Below are 11,449 nucleotides of genomic sequence, written 5' to 3' on the forward strand. Positions count from 1 at the left end.
GGGGCGGTAGAGCAACATCCTTTATGTTAACTCTTTCAACGCCAGGGGGCGGTAGAGCAACATCCTTTATGTTAACTCTTTCAACGCCAGGGGGCGGTAGAGCAACATCCTTTATGTTAACTCTTTCAACGCCAGGGGGCGGTAGAGCAACATCCTTTATGTTAACTCTTTCAACGCCAGGGGGCGGTAGAGCAACATCCTTTATGTTAACTCTTTCAACGCCCGGGAGGCGGTAGAGCAACATCCTTTATGTTAACTCTTTCAACGCCCGGGAGGCGGTAGAGCAACATCCTGTGTGTGTGTGATGTCATCGTGATGTCATCCTGCTGATTGCACGGTGGTTTGCCTCAGCAAAGTATAACTGCTGAAATTAACCCATTAAGACCCAGGGAACGGATTCTACAAAATGTCTTCTAAAACAGTTTTCTGAAGAAAAAAGAACAACGTATGTTTCTACGTCAGTGGAGCTGCTCAAAGAACTTTCACGTCAGGGACCTCCCAAAATCATGTGTGTTTGGCTGAGGACCCCCTATCTCAAAATAATCTGTTCCAGGGACACCCCTCCCTAACCTGACTCCGCCAGATGGGGCAGCAGAGAGTACACTGGGTTCCCCCCTCCTGCTCCCATCTGGGAACTCTCAGGCAGACTTGATGCCCGGCCACAAAACGGCCTGGCCAATCAGCAGCAGCTATCCCGCTTCTAGCTGCTCCGCCCCATCTGGCGGAGTCAGGTTAACCCCTCCCCCCACAAGCAAAGAGTTTAGTAAAACATATCTGCATTAAAAAATAAATCACATAGTCAAAGATCTGTGCAACTTTTTCCACAATTTTTGGATAGCCAACGTATGAAATAAAACTTTGAGAACCAAAAGGTGCATTAAATATACAATAGCTAAGATCTCAAATGAAAGGGATGCTTTCCCCCTGGGTCATAACGGGTTAAAACTCTGTGTGAAATAGAGGTCTCTCTCTCTCTCTCTGGAAGTTAATTTTCAATGAGATGCGTGCGTTTATTTTGGACGAAGACGAGGGCCGTCGACGCAAACGGTCCCGTGAAATTGTCGCACGCGTTGCTCGTTTTGTGCGCCACACGCCTGCGGGCGACTAGACCAGGATTGTGGTGAGATGTTTGTTCACGCTACGTGTCGCACGTCCCTCGTGTTCAGACCTGTCCGTCTGGAAAGGCCCGATACTCGGAAAGAGAGACGCCTCGTTTCTTCAAAGTGCTTCTTATTTCAAGGGTTCTTATTTCAAGGGTTCTTATTTCAAGGGTTCAAAGATATAGAAATAGAAATTAAGATTAGAAGAATATAGAAAACAATTTGGGGAAAGTTGAAAGAAAAACCCTTTTTTTGTGTTGTACCACTTGGCATGATTTTTGTGCTATGCAAATCTTCGGGGGGGGGGGTATTAGCTAGCTATTAGTAAGATTTGCTTCACAAATATAAAGTGACTTGAAATGGACTCCTGCGACCTGACTACGGATAAGCGGTTGAAGATGGATGGATGGGATTAAGGAATTGACATCCCAAGATGATGGATGGCATGGCATTTTTCTTTTTTCCCTAACTGCTGCTGGTTCTAAGGGGGGGCGGAGCTCATGTCATTATGATACATGTTGTTCTAAGGGGGCGGAGCTTATGTCATTATGACACAACATGTTGGTTCTAAGGGGGGCGGAGCTTATGTCATTATGATACATGTTGGTTCTAAGGGGGGCGGAGATTGTCATTATGATACAACATGTTGGTTGGAAGTGAAAAGGCGACATCATCAGGTGACATCATGATTGGTCGTCCATTAAACGGCGACGAAGATGTTTGGGAAGCCAAACGAGGGACTTTTAACCCCTTCTAAGCCTTAAATACGTCGTCGACAAGACAGAGGGGGTTCCCCAGGGCACCGTACTTGGCCCACTCCTATTTTACCCCCCCTTCTTAGGCGTCAAATAGCCGACCGATATTTCCGCAGAAGGTTTGAATTATTGTGACGTATCTGCGAATATCGACGTTAAGGGTTCGAGTGGTTAACCCTGCAATAGCGGGTATGCGCGTGACATCATCATACCTGGAAGTTTTGCGGGAACGCCTACTGAGTGGCAAAAATAAAAAAAATACTTTCTGGCCTTGACAGCCCACACATCCACACAGTAAAGTCCTGTAAAGTCCTATCTGATTGCATTAAACAACGTTTAATGGTGTTAAACTCACTTTGCAACTCGATTTTGCCATTCACTTTATGCAATGCGCATACCCTCTATAGCGAAAAACAAACAAAAAGAAAAAAAAAGTTAGGCTGTCACTCATCATAAAACACTCCTGAACCACACCTGATAGCTTACTGTAATAACTCTGTATGAGAAATCACTTGTTTTTTGTGAGTTTTTTTATACCAAAAAAAGCTTATCTGAAATCTTCAAAAAGTTTGCCTTTGAATTCAGGCCATGAAAAATATGTAAGTAAAAAAAAATAAGTATACCAGCTTTCAATGTTTCTGCTTCCTTAAATCTTTGACAGATAAAAATCCTCCTCAGTCTTATTAGCAAATATAGGGAGGGGGGGCAGAGCCATAGAGTAAGACAGAGTTACGACAACTCCGTTCACTTCATGGGGCTTCAGTCCAATGGCGGCTCTTCTACATAGACTTCTATTGGCGAAGAGCATTGCGAAGAGTGACAAGTCCTGGACCGGAAGTTGGCAGAATGCACTGGACTCAGGCAACAGCCCAGCTTTAATGATCTCAAATCCCTTTATTTTAGATCGTTGTTTTTTTAGTAACAGTACAACATAAGCATTACAGAGACTTTAGTTGTTACTGTACAATACTTTAAAACAGTTGTCATGTTGCACACATGCCTAAAATTGCTGATATTTGCGCCGCCCTCGTTGAAAACAACGTATTTCAAACTCCAGCTTGTCACTCTCCAGGCTGCACGAACAGCGCTCGAGCGCTCAGTTTTCTGCCCCCTCAATGTCGTAACTCTGTCTTACTCTATGTGGCTCTGGGTCGGTGTGGGGGGGATGGGGGGGGGGGGGGGGGGGTTGTATTCGTATAAACTGTAGAAGTGAGAGCAGACAAAGCAAGACGACCAACCCCCCCTGCTGGTGGCTGAGGGGAGGAACAACTCCCTCTCTCTTCTCAGTGGAACGGTCCGTCCGTTCCTTACTACTGCACCTCCATGGTAGGAAGAGTCCAAGTCAGAGACGATGCAGGGGGTGGGGGTGTTTGTTTGATTTAATCGGTGAACCTCTGGCAGGCTTTCTTCCAGCGACAGGCGGTGCACCACATGTCTCTCTTCTCCATGCCGTACACCTTACGGCACTTCTTGGCCTCGCCGCGCGGCTTCCTATACAGGGAACAGAAAACCACAGCACCATTTAGGCCTTTTACACATACAGTCTGTGAGGTCGTCGAGGCTGGCGTGCTGTGGAAAGACTCCCATCTTATAGCTCGTAAGCACTTTGCCGTAGCACTTGCGCAATAGCCTCAACGACCATAAATCATCATTCCATGTTGATCTGACCCCCCCCCCACCCCCCCAGGCCAAAGCGCCAGCGCTCGCCCAGCAGTCTGCCGTCAACGAGGCGTATGCGTTGCACGCGACCTCGCCCAGTTGGCTTATTAGCTTACGCATGATTCTCCATGACTATTTCTATGTGTTTGATGTATTAACCCATTGAGACCTGGAACGCATCCATGTCACGTTAGCGTTTAACCACATTAACCATTAACCCATTTTGGGCGGGAACCCCTTTTGGTGTTTTAAACATTATGTTATAATTTAGCTATTGAAAAATAGCAGATCTACAAGCTCATAGCGCGCCACCGAGTGGCGCGCTATGAACTTGTAGGTCTGCTATTTTTGAAAAATCGTTAAAATGTGCCTCAAATCTTTCCGAAAATTGTCATGATTTAGAAAACTTTTTTTTTTAAATTTCGACGTCAGGCCTGAATGGGTTAAGGGCCTTGCAAACGGGGAGCGATAAAACGCGCCTATAGTTCATTTTCAATGAGACCTGCGTTTTTGCTCGGAGAAGTCGCGGTGCGACAACGCAAGCGTATTTACGTGAGCGTGGCGGTCCCGTGAATTTGTTGCGCGCGTTGCTCGTTACGCGACTCACCAGACCTGGATTCTGTTTAGCTTTTTATTTTACGCTTGCGTTGTTGCGCCCCCCTCTTGACCAGACCTGGAGGAGACCTGTGTTGATCCAGGCAACAACGCCTGCGTTCCTCGCTTCACGTTTGCAATTCCTAAATTGTAAATTGTTAGGACTCTATAGGGCAGTGGTTTTATTTATTCAGCATTTGAGCCACGGAACCACCATTTGATGACATTTAGCCTCTCAGAAGACCCTGAGATTCTTCTACATTCTCTAATTGTGTAGACTTCTTGTAAATGAAGAAATGCAAATGTTTAACAATAATTTAACTCTCAAGGGGGTAAAATTAAACCAGCACACACACACACACGCACACGCACACACACGCGGTACCTGGTTCCAGGGGCGGGTTTGGGTACAGTGCTGGTCAAAGCGTGGTTCTTGGTGGAGGGGGGGTGAGGGGGGGTGCTGTTGGACGCTGGCTGTCTCTTCTCCCCAATGCTCACCGTCCGGACGTGAGACACCGGACCCTGGGGAGAGAGAGAGAGAGAGAGAGAGAGAGAGAGAGAGAGAGAGAGAGAGAGAGAGAGAGAGAGAGTTGTGTTTTGGACCCAATGTTGGCTTTGACAGCAAACCTTTGATGTAGTTTTAGTTTCATGAAGCATGAGGTCAGTCCGTTGCTCTCCCCAGGTTGGCGGAGGGAGTGTAGAGCCCAGGATTACATCATTAGACAATTGGGAACTCGGTGAGAAAAACAACACGTTACAAAAATTGTGGGATGGGGATTTTTTTTTGCCTATAGTGGACTATAGGCAACATTCTGGCCAATCAGATGTGACTATATACAGCCCTAATGGACCTAGAAAGGTTCTGCCCGGCGACAGCAAAACGAAAGATAGAAAACCTTTTGGTAACACTTTATATTATGGTCGCCTTTATAATGCATTATAAGCTCATTTATAATGCATTATAATGTGCTTATAAGGCATTATAACACTCGTTATAAATGTTTATAATCATGTATAACAATTTATAACCATGTTTATAACATTATAAGTGCTGGTCATAATGCTCAGTGGAACAGCACATTATAACTATTATAACTTAGGTGGTTATAAAGGCACATAGAGAAGTGCTGTAATGTCTGTGTCATAATGCATTATAACCAATGTGTTTATTAAATGGAATAATGTCTTATAAACATCAATAATATGCTATAGCATATTATACAAAGTTTTGTCACTTTACTTAAGGGTCACAACGTCATGCTATAGGGTATTATAAAATGATACAACTGCTAACCATTAAAGAATGTTGCCACTTTACTTAAAGGTCTCAAACTCCTGCTATAGCATATTTTTGATGTTTATAAGACATTATTCCATTTAATAAACACATTGGTTATAATGCATTATGAGACAGACATTACAGGACTTCTCCATGTGCCTTTATAACCACCTAAGTTATAATAGTTATAATGTGCTGTTCCACTGAGCATAATAATGCATTATGACCAGCACTTATAATATGTTATAAATGTGGTTATGAGTTGTTATACATGGTTATAAACATTTATAATGCGTGTTATAATGCCTTATAAGCACATTATAATGCATTATAAAGACGACCTTAATATAAAGTGTTACCAACCTGTTTACAAGAGATGAAGAGAAGAGCAGTTACGTGGACTCACCACCGGAGGGAGCCCTTTGAAAAAGACAGGAGGGTTGTGCCAGGAGACACTGAGTGCCGCGTTGCCATTCACACTGTTCCCACCAGAGGGTGCTGTTCCACTGTTCACACCACCACTAGATACTGGGATACTCACTGGGGCAGTGGCCTGGAACAACACCCACACACACACACACACACACACACACACACAGTGTAAGCACACATGGCGTGGCAAAGAATCCGCTCGTGGCTGGAGTCTCTTCCTGGTTTTTAAACAGCCGGTGGATGGAAATGAAGCTCCGCCCACGCAGCACAATGCCGCGTGGGCGGAGCTTCATTTTCCATCCACCAGCCAGTGTTGTTTTCGTCGACTAAAACTATGACGAAAAATGTTCGTCGACTACCTTTTTTTCACAGACAAAAACTAAATGGAAACTAAATGAAAACTAAGCTATGACGACTAAAACTAAGACTAAATATATTGACAATTTCGTCAACAAATAAAAACTAGACTAAAATGTTAGTGGACAAGAGATCCAGTATAAGTCATTTTACACTTGGTTGTTGAAAATAGCTGATCTACAAGCTCACAACGCGTCGCAGCGTTGTGAGCTTGTAGATCAGCTATTTTCAGCAAGTGTAAAATCTGTCATTACGACGGCATCAAGGCCCGCCTAAATACATTGTAGTCGACTAAATCACCTGTAGATTTAGTCGACTAAAACATTCCAGGTGACTAAAATGGGACTGAAAGTAAATGTAGACTATTCAAAAGACTATGACTAAAACTAAAATAAAAACGTGCTGCCAAAAACAACACTGCCACCAGCTGTCTTAAAAACCAGGAAGAGACTCCTGCCACTCGCGCGGCTTTTGGCATCTTGCTGCACCGACACGCAGCCCAGCGTGGCAAGATGAGACAGAGTTAAGTCAGAGTGAGTGTCGTGTTAATTATGGGTGTGCGAGATGTATTCTCAGATATTGGGGAAGAAAATATATATAGATTATGGTGTCTAGGTGTATTTCCAAAGAAGAGAGAATTACAGCTCATTGGTGAGTTAATTAGAACCTAGGAGGTCATAAATGCCAGGCCACTTCCTTGCTGGGGGGTTGGCTGCTGGTCAGCATTCCAGCTGTAAAGGGTCTATAGTTTATGGGGCCTCCCAGGGCAGTGTCAACTCACACAAATAGAACATGGAAATGGGGATTAAGTAACTTCTATCTTTAATCCCTTTCAATTGTGTAAATGTGTTCTAATAACCTATTATATATTGGGTTGGTAAAAAGCCTAAATAATAAATATGTGATAGTCTAACAGCTAAGGTCAGCGGTGCAGGCAGGGAGCTGGCTGCTGTGGCTCAGAGGTGCAGGCAGGATGGTCTGTGGCTTCTGATTGGTTGAAAGTGTTTAGCAGGGAGGTGTGACATCAGTCATAGAGCTTGCTTTAATATACTGACAAAGCAATGTTAGAGTCAGATTCACCAATACCATCGAACGTGATACATGTCTGTCTAGGCAGAGACCAGCGGTATGTATTTGCTATATAATGTATTATGCGATATATAATTGTGCATTATTAATAATTGATGTAATATGATGTTTAGATTGTAACCAAATGTCATCTGTGTTCTTGTCTCCCGATCATTGTTTAATTACCATCTGATTAATGATAAGGTAGATTTAAAACCACTTAATGTACCATTAATGTGCCACTTAAAGTGCCACTTAATGTGTCACTGAACTAAGTCTGAGAGTCAACAATGACAAGCTAAGCTGTACCATGATCTGGGAGTCTTAGAGTGTAAAATGATAGTAAACCCTACCGACAGAGTTAGGATAGAACCACAGACCAATAGGACCTGTAATCCAGGCCGGGATACTGTATTCATCTTGTGTTGGGGGGAAGTGTGAACAGAACGTGTGAATGTATGATTGTAAGTGTTTATGATTAACATGAATTAATAAAAACCCTATAAAATGCACGTTTGAGTTCATCAAATATAAGCTATCATTGGAGCATTTAGTTCACTGTGCGTGTTAGTCACTTTAACTCTGCCTACTGCATGGGCTGGTCGGAGCCCGGGCACAACATCGCCAAATAACCGAACAGTGAGAAAGTGTGGAATAACCACAAGCTGGTTCCTATTTGGCTAATTAGCCAGGGTCCTGGTGGCGCTATAACCATAGAGTATATATATAATAGAGACTGAACTGGCGCGAAGCTCCGCCCCCCCAGCTATACATGTCAGTGGAAGTTGCTCAGTGGCGTTTTGAAGCACCCGAAGACTGCCGGAAGTCCCTCCCAGGACCTCAACTTTGAGGTCCTGAGTGACGTAGGGCAACCGAGCGCTCAACGTTAAAGCCCAGCTGCACGGGGTTTCCCGGTCATGAATCCACGGGTCCGCCTGTAGTCCCTCCTCCTACCACTAGGACCCAGAGCTTCAACGTTGGAAAGTCTGCCTGCCCCCTTGGCTATAACAGGCCAATGTGAAAGGTGTGCCACCCCTTCTGGGAGGCATACTTTGGTTAGACATAGCATTGGTTAGACATAGCATTGGTCCGACTGGATTAAGGTTGGTGAGGGGTGCGTTAAAACGACCGGATTAAGGTTGGTGAGGGGTGTGTTAAGGCGACCAGATTAAGGTTGGTGAGGGGTGCGTTAAAACGACCGGATTAAGGTTGGTGAGGGGTGCGTTAAAACGACCGGATTAAGGTTGGTGAGGGGTGCGTTAAGACGACCGGATTAAGGTTGGTGAGGGGTGCGTTAAGGCGACCGGATTAAGGTTGGTGAGGGGTGCGTTAAAACGACCGGATTAAGGTTGGTGAGGGGTGCGTTAAAACGACCGGATTAAGGTTGGTGAGGGGTGCGTTAAACCGACCGGATTAAGGTTGGTGAGGGGTGCGTTAAAACGACCGGATTAAGGTTGGTGAGGGGTGCGTTAAAACGACCGGATTAGGTTGGTGAGGGGTGCGTTAAAACGACCGGATTAAGGTTGGTGAGGGGTGCGTTAAACGACCGGATTAAGGTTGGTGAGGGGTGCGTTAAGACGACCGGATTAAGGTTGGTGAGGGGTGCGTTAAAACGACCGGATTAAGGTTGGTGAGGGGTGCGTTAACTCTAGCACGTCGGAGCGGTCTTTCTGACCGATTTTGTCATTTTGAAGTGGATTTTCTTTGCCCATGAAGTCCGGAGAAAGTTCCCCTTGCATGACTTTTTCTAAATGTTCGATTTCAAATCATCTCTGTTTTTTTTTATTATCCGAAACGTTTTGTAAATATGATTTTAGGCATGCTTATACCTACTATATCTGCACTTCTTCGGTCAATTTGACCGCCGCCCCCCTTTCTCCCCCGCAAGCAGTGAAGTTCACACCTCCCTCCCGGCTGGAGACGGGCATTGTTCAAGCGAATGGGTCATTTGCATTCCAACTACTTCCACATGTACACGCCATCTTTATAGCATAATTATGTAAGGTGGTGATGATAAAAATAAATCAATTATCCTGGAATAATAAAGTTATAGCATGGTCTGTTTGACCCGACCGACCTTGGAGCGAGAATGCTTGCCGATGCGCAATTCCAAATAAAAATGACAGTGTTTGAAATCAGTCCAACACGATAGACGTCCCGAACCTCTAAATGTTTTGTCAGTCAAAAGATAACAGTTCTGTCCGTCCTTCTTTGTCTGTAAACTTTTCTGCACGCGACCAGTGGAACTGATTTGCACGCATCTCTCTGCCTCTCTCGCGGAGAGAAGGAGAGAGTGTGCCTTACTTTTGGTTTCGTTGTCATTACCTCGGCCCGGCGCCTGGCTTTAACTACGTGGATGTGCGTCAGTGTTGATTTCGTCGACTAAAAACTAAGACGAAAAATGTTCATCGACTCACCGACGAAAACTACATGGAAACAAAATAATAATAAATATACTGACAATTTTTTCAACAGATAAAAAAAGACTAGACTAAAATGTTAGGAAGGGACTAGGGATCCACTATAAGTCATTTTACACCTGGTTGCATGCTAAAAATAGCAGATCTACAAGCCCACAACATGTTGCGCTGCGACGCGTTGTGAGCTTGTAGATCGGCTATTTTCAGCAAGTGTAAAACGGCATCAAGGCCCGCCAAAATGCACTTTAGTCGACTAAATCACCTGTAGATTTAGCCAACTAAAATCTTATGATATTCAGTCGACTGAAACACTAAAACATTCCAGGTGACTACAGTGTGACTAAAACTAAATGAAAGCGACTAATGACTAAAAACTAAAATCAAACTGCGCTGCCAAAAACACAGATTTGCGTTGCTTTATTGTACTTTTCATTCTCTTACCTTGTCAGCAGTCACAGAATGTTCATCTCCAACACGATCACACCCCTGACACTTTTAATGGGTACAAACAAATACATGCATGAAAAAGAAAATCTAACCTGGTAGGCGTGGTCAGTCCGGATGTGGCACAGGGTGGAGGAGCTGATTGGCTGAGCAGGGTGGGGGCGGGGTGATGATCCTGCTGGAGGAGGAGGGGTGGAGCCTGCGGCTGGCCAATCACGCTGATGTGCTCGGAGCGCGGGACGCTGTAGGCGATGGGGGGGGGGGGGGGGGGGGGGGGGGGGGGGGGTATTATAGGTAACTAAAACAAACAAGAAAAGTAACACTAAAATAAAATAAAATAAACATTTTCGACCACTTTACCACTTCTCAACCTATCTTCATATAATTGGCTGTGGGCAGTTCAGAAACCAGTCTGTGTCTCATAGGAGGGCTGTGGGCAGTTCAGAAACCAGTCTGTGTCTCATAGGAGGGCTGTGGGCAGTTCAGAAACCAGTCTGTGTCTCATAGGAGGGCTGTGGCAGTTCAGAAACCAGTCTGTGTCTCATAGGAGGGCTGTGGGCAGTTCAGAAACCAGTCTGTGTCTCATAGGAGGGCTGTGGGCAGTTCAGAAACCAGTCTGTGTCTCATAGGAGGGCTGTGGGCAGTTCAGAAACCAGTCTGTCTCATAGGAGGGCTGTGGGCAGTTCAGAAACCAGTCTGTCTCATAGGAGGGCTGTTGGCAGGTCAGAAACCAGTCTGTATCTCATAGGAGGGCTGTGGGCAGTTAAGAAACCCGTCCACCAGTAACATCATCGATGGGGAATCACAAGGTAATAGAAACTGCAGGTGTTTCTATTCCTCAAAAGTTGCAATGCGAAAATGGAAGCCATCGTTCTCACGACAATAACAATCTAAATATATATTTGAAATCACACCCTGCCCCCCCCCCCCCTCTCTCTCTCATTAGCAGGCAACAGTGCAGCACTATCTCTCTGTTTCTGGCACAACAGTGCCACTTTTGCCCCTACTGGTACTCATAGTCACATAGGTAGGTTAACACGGACATTGCTGTTCCTTGGAGTAGTTGCACCACTCAAAAGAAATCTACCTAAGGATGCACTTCTGCGATATCGCAGATAAAGAACATAAAGAGCACCCTCTTGTGTAATAATATATTGCTTAAAGGGGCATTCCACTCATTTTCAACATTTTACTATGTCATTAACATACCTTAGAGCTGTTGTGTGGAAATAATAACAAAGTACCCCCATGCTGTGTTTCCTAGTATGAAAGTATGAAAGAAATTATTAACATGGTGAAACACATCTTGATGACATCATCAAGATGTGTTTCACCATGTTA

At 44.7% G+C, this 11,449-nt stretch overlaps 1 pseudogene across 1 annotated transcript in view; it reads right to left on the reverse strand.

Moving 5' to 3' along the window:
• Positions 1 to 786: 786 nt before the first annotated feature.
• The window catches only part of LOC306934179 (zinc finger protein 704-like), a 12,583-nt pseudogene continuing 1,920 nt past the window's right edge, over positions 787 to 11,449 (reverse strand). Inside the window, exons 2-5 of the transcript XR_013792502.1 lie at positions 10,204 to 10,286; positions 5,794 to 5,940; positions 4,494 to 4,630; positions 787 to 3,346 (exon numbers count right to left, since the gene is read on the reverse strand). The product of XR_013792502.1 is annotated as a zinc finger protein 704-like (transcript). The remainder of the gene's footprint in view (positions 3,347 to 4,493; positions 4,631 to 5,793; positions 5,941 to 10,203; positions 10,287 to 11,449) is intronic.

The sequence above is a fragment of the Electrona antarctica genome (assembly GCF_951216825.1).
Source record: "Electrona antarctica genome assembly, chromosome: 2".
Lineage (NCBI taxonomy): Eukaryota > Metazoa > Chordata > Actinopteri > Myctophiformes > Myctophidae > Electrona > Electrona antarctica.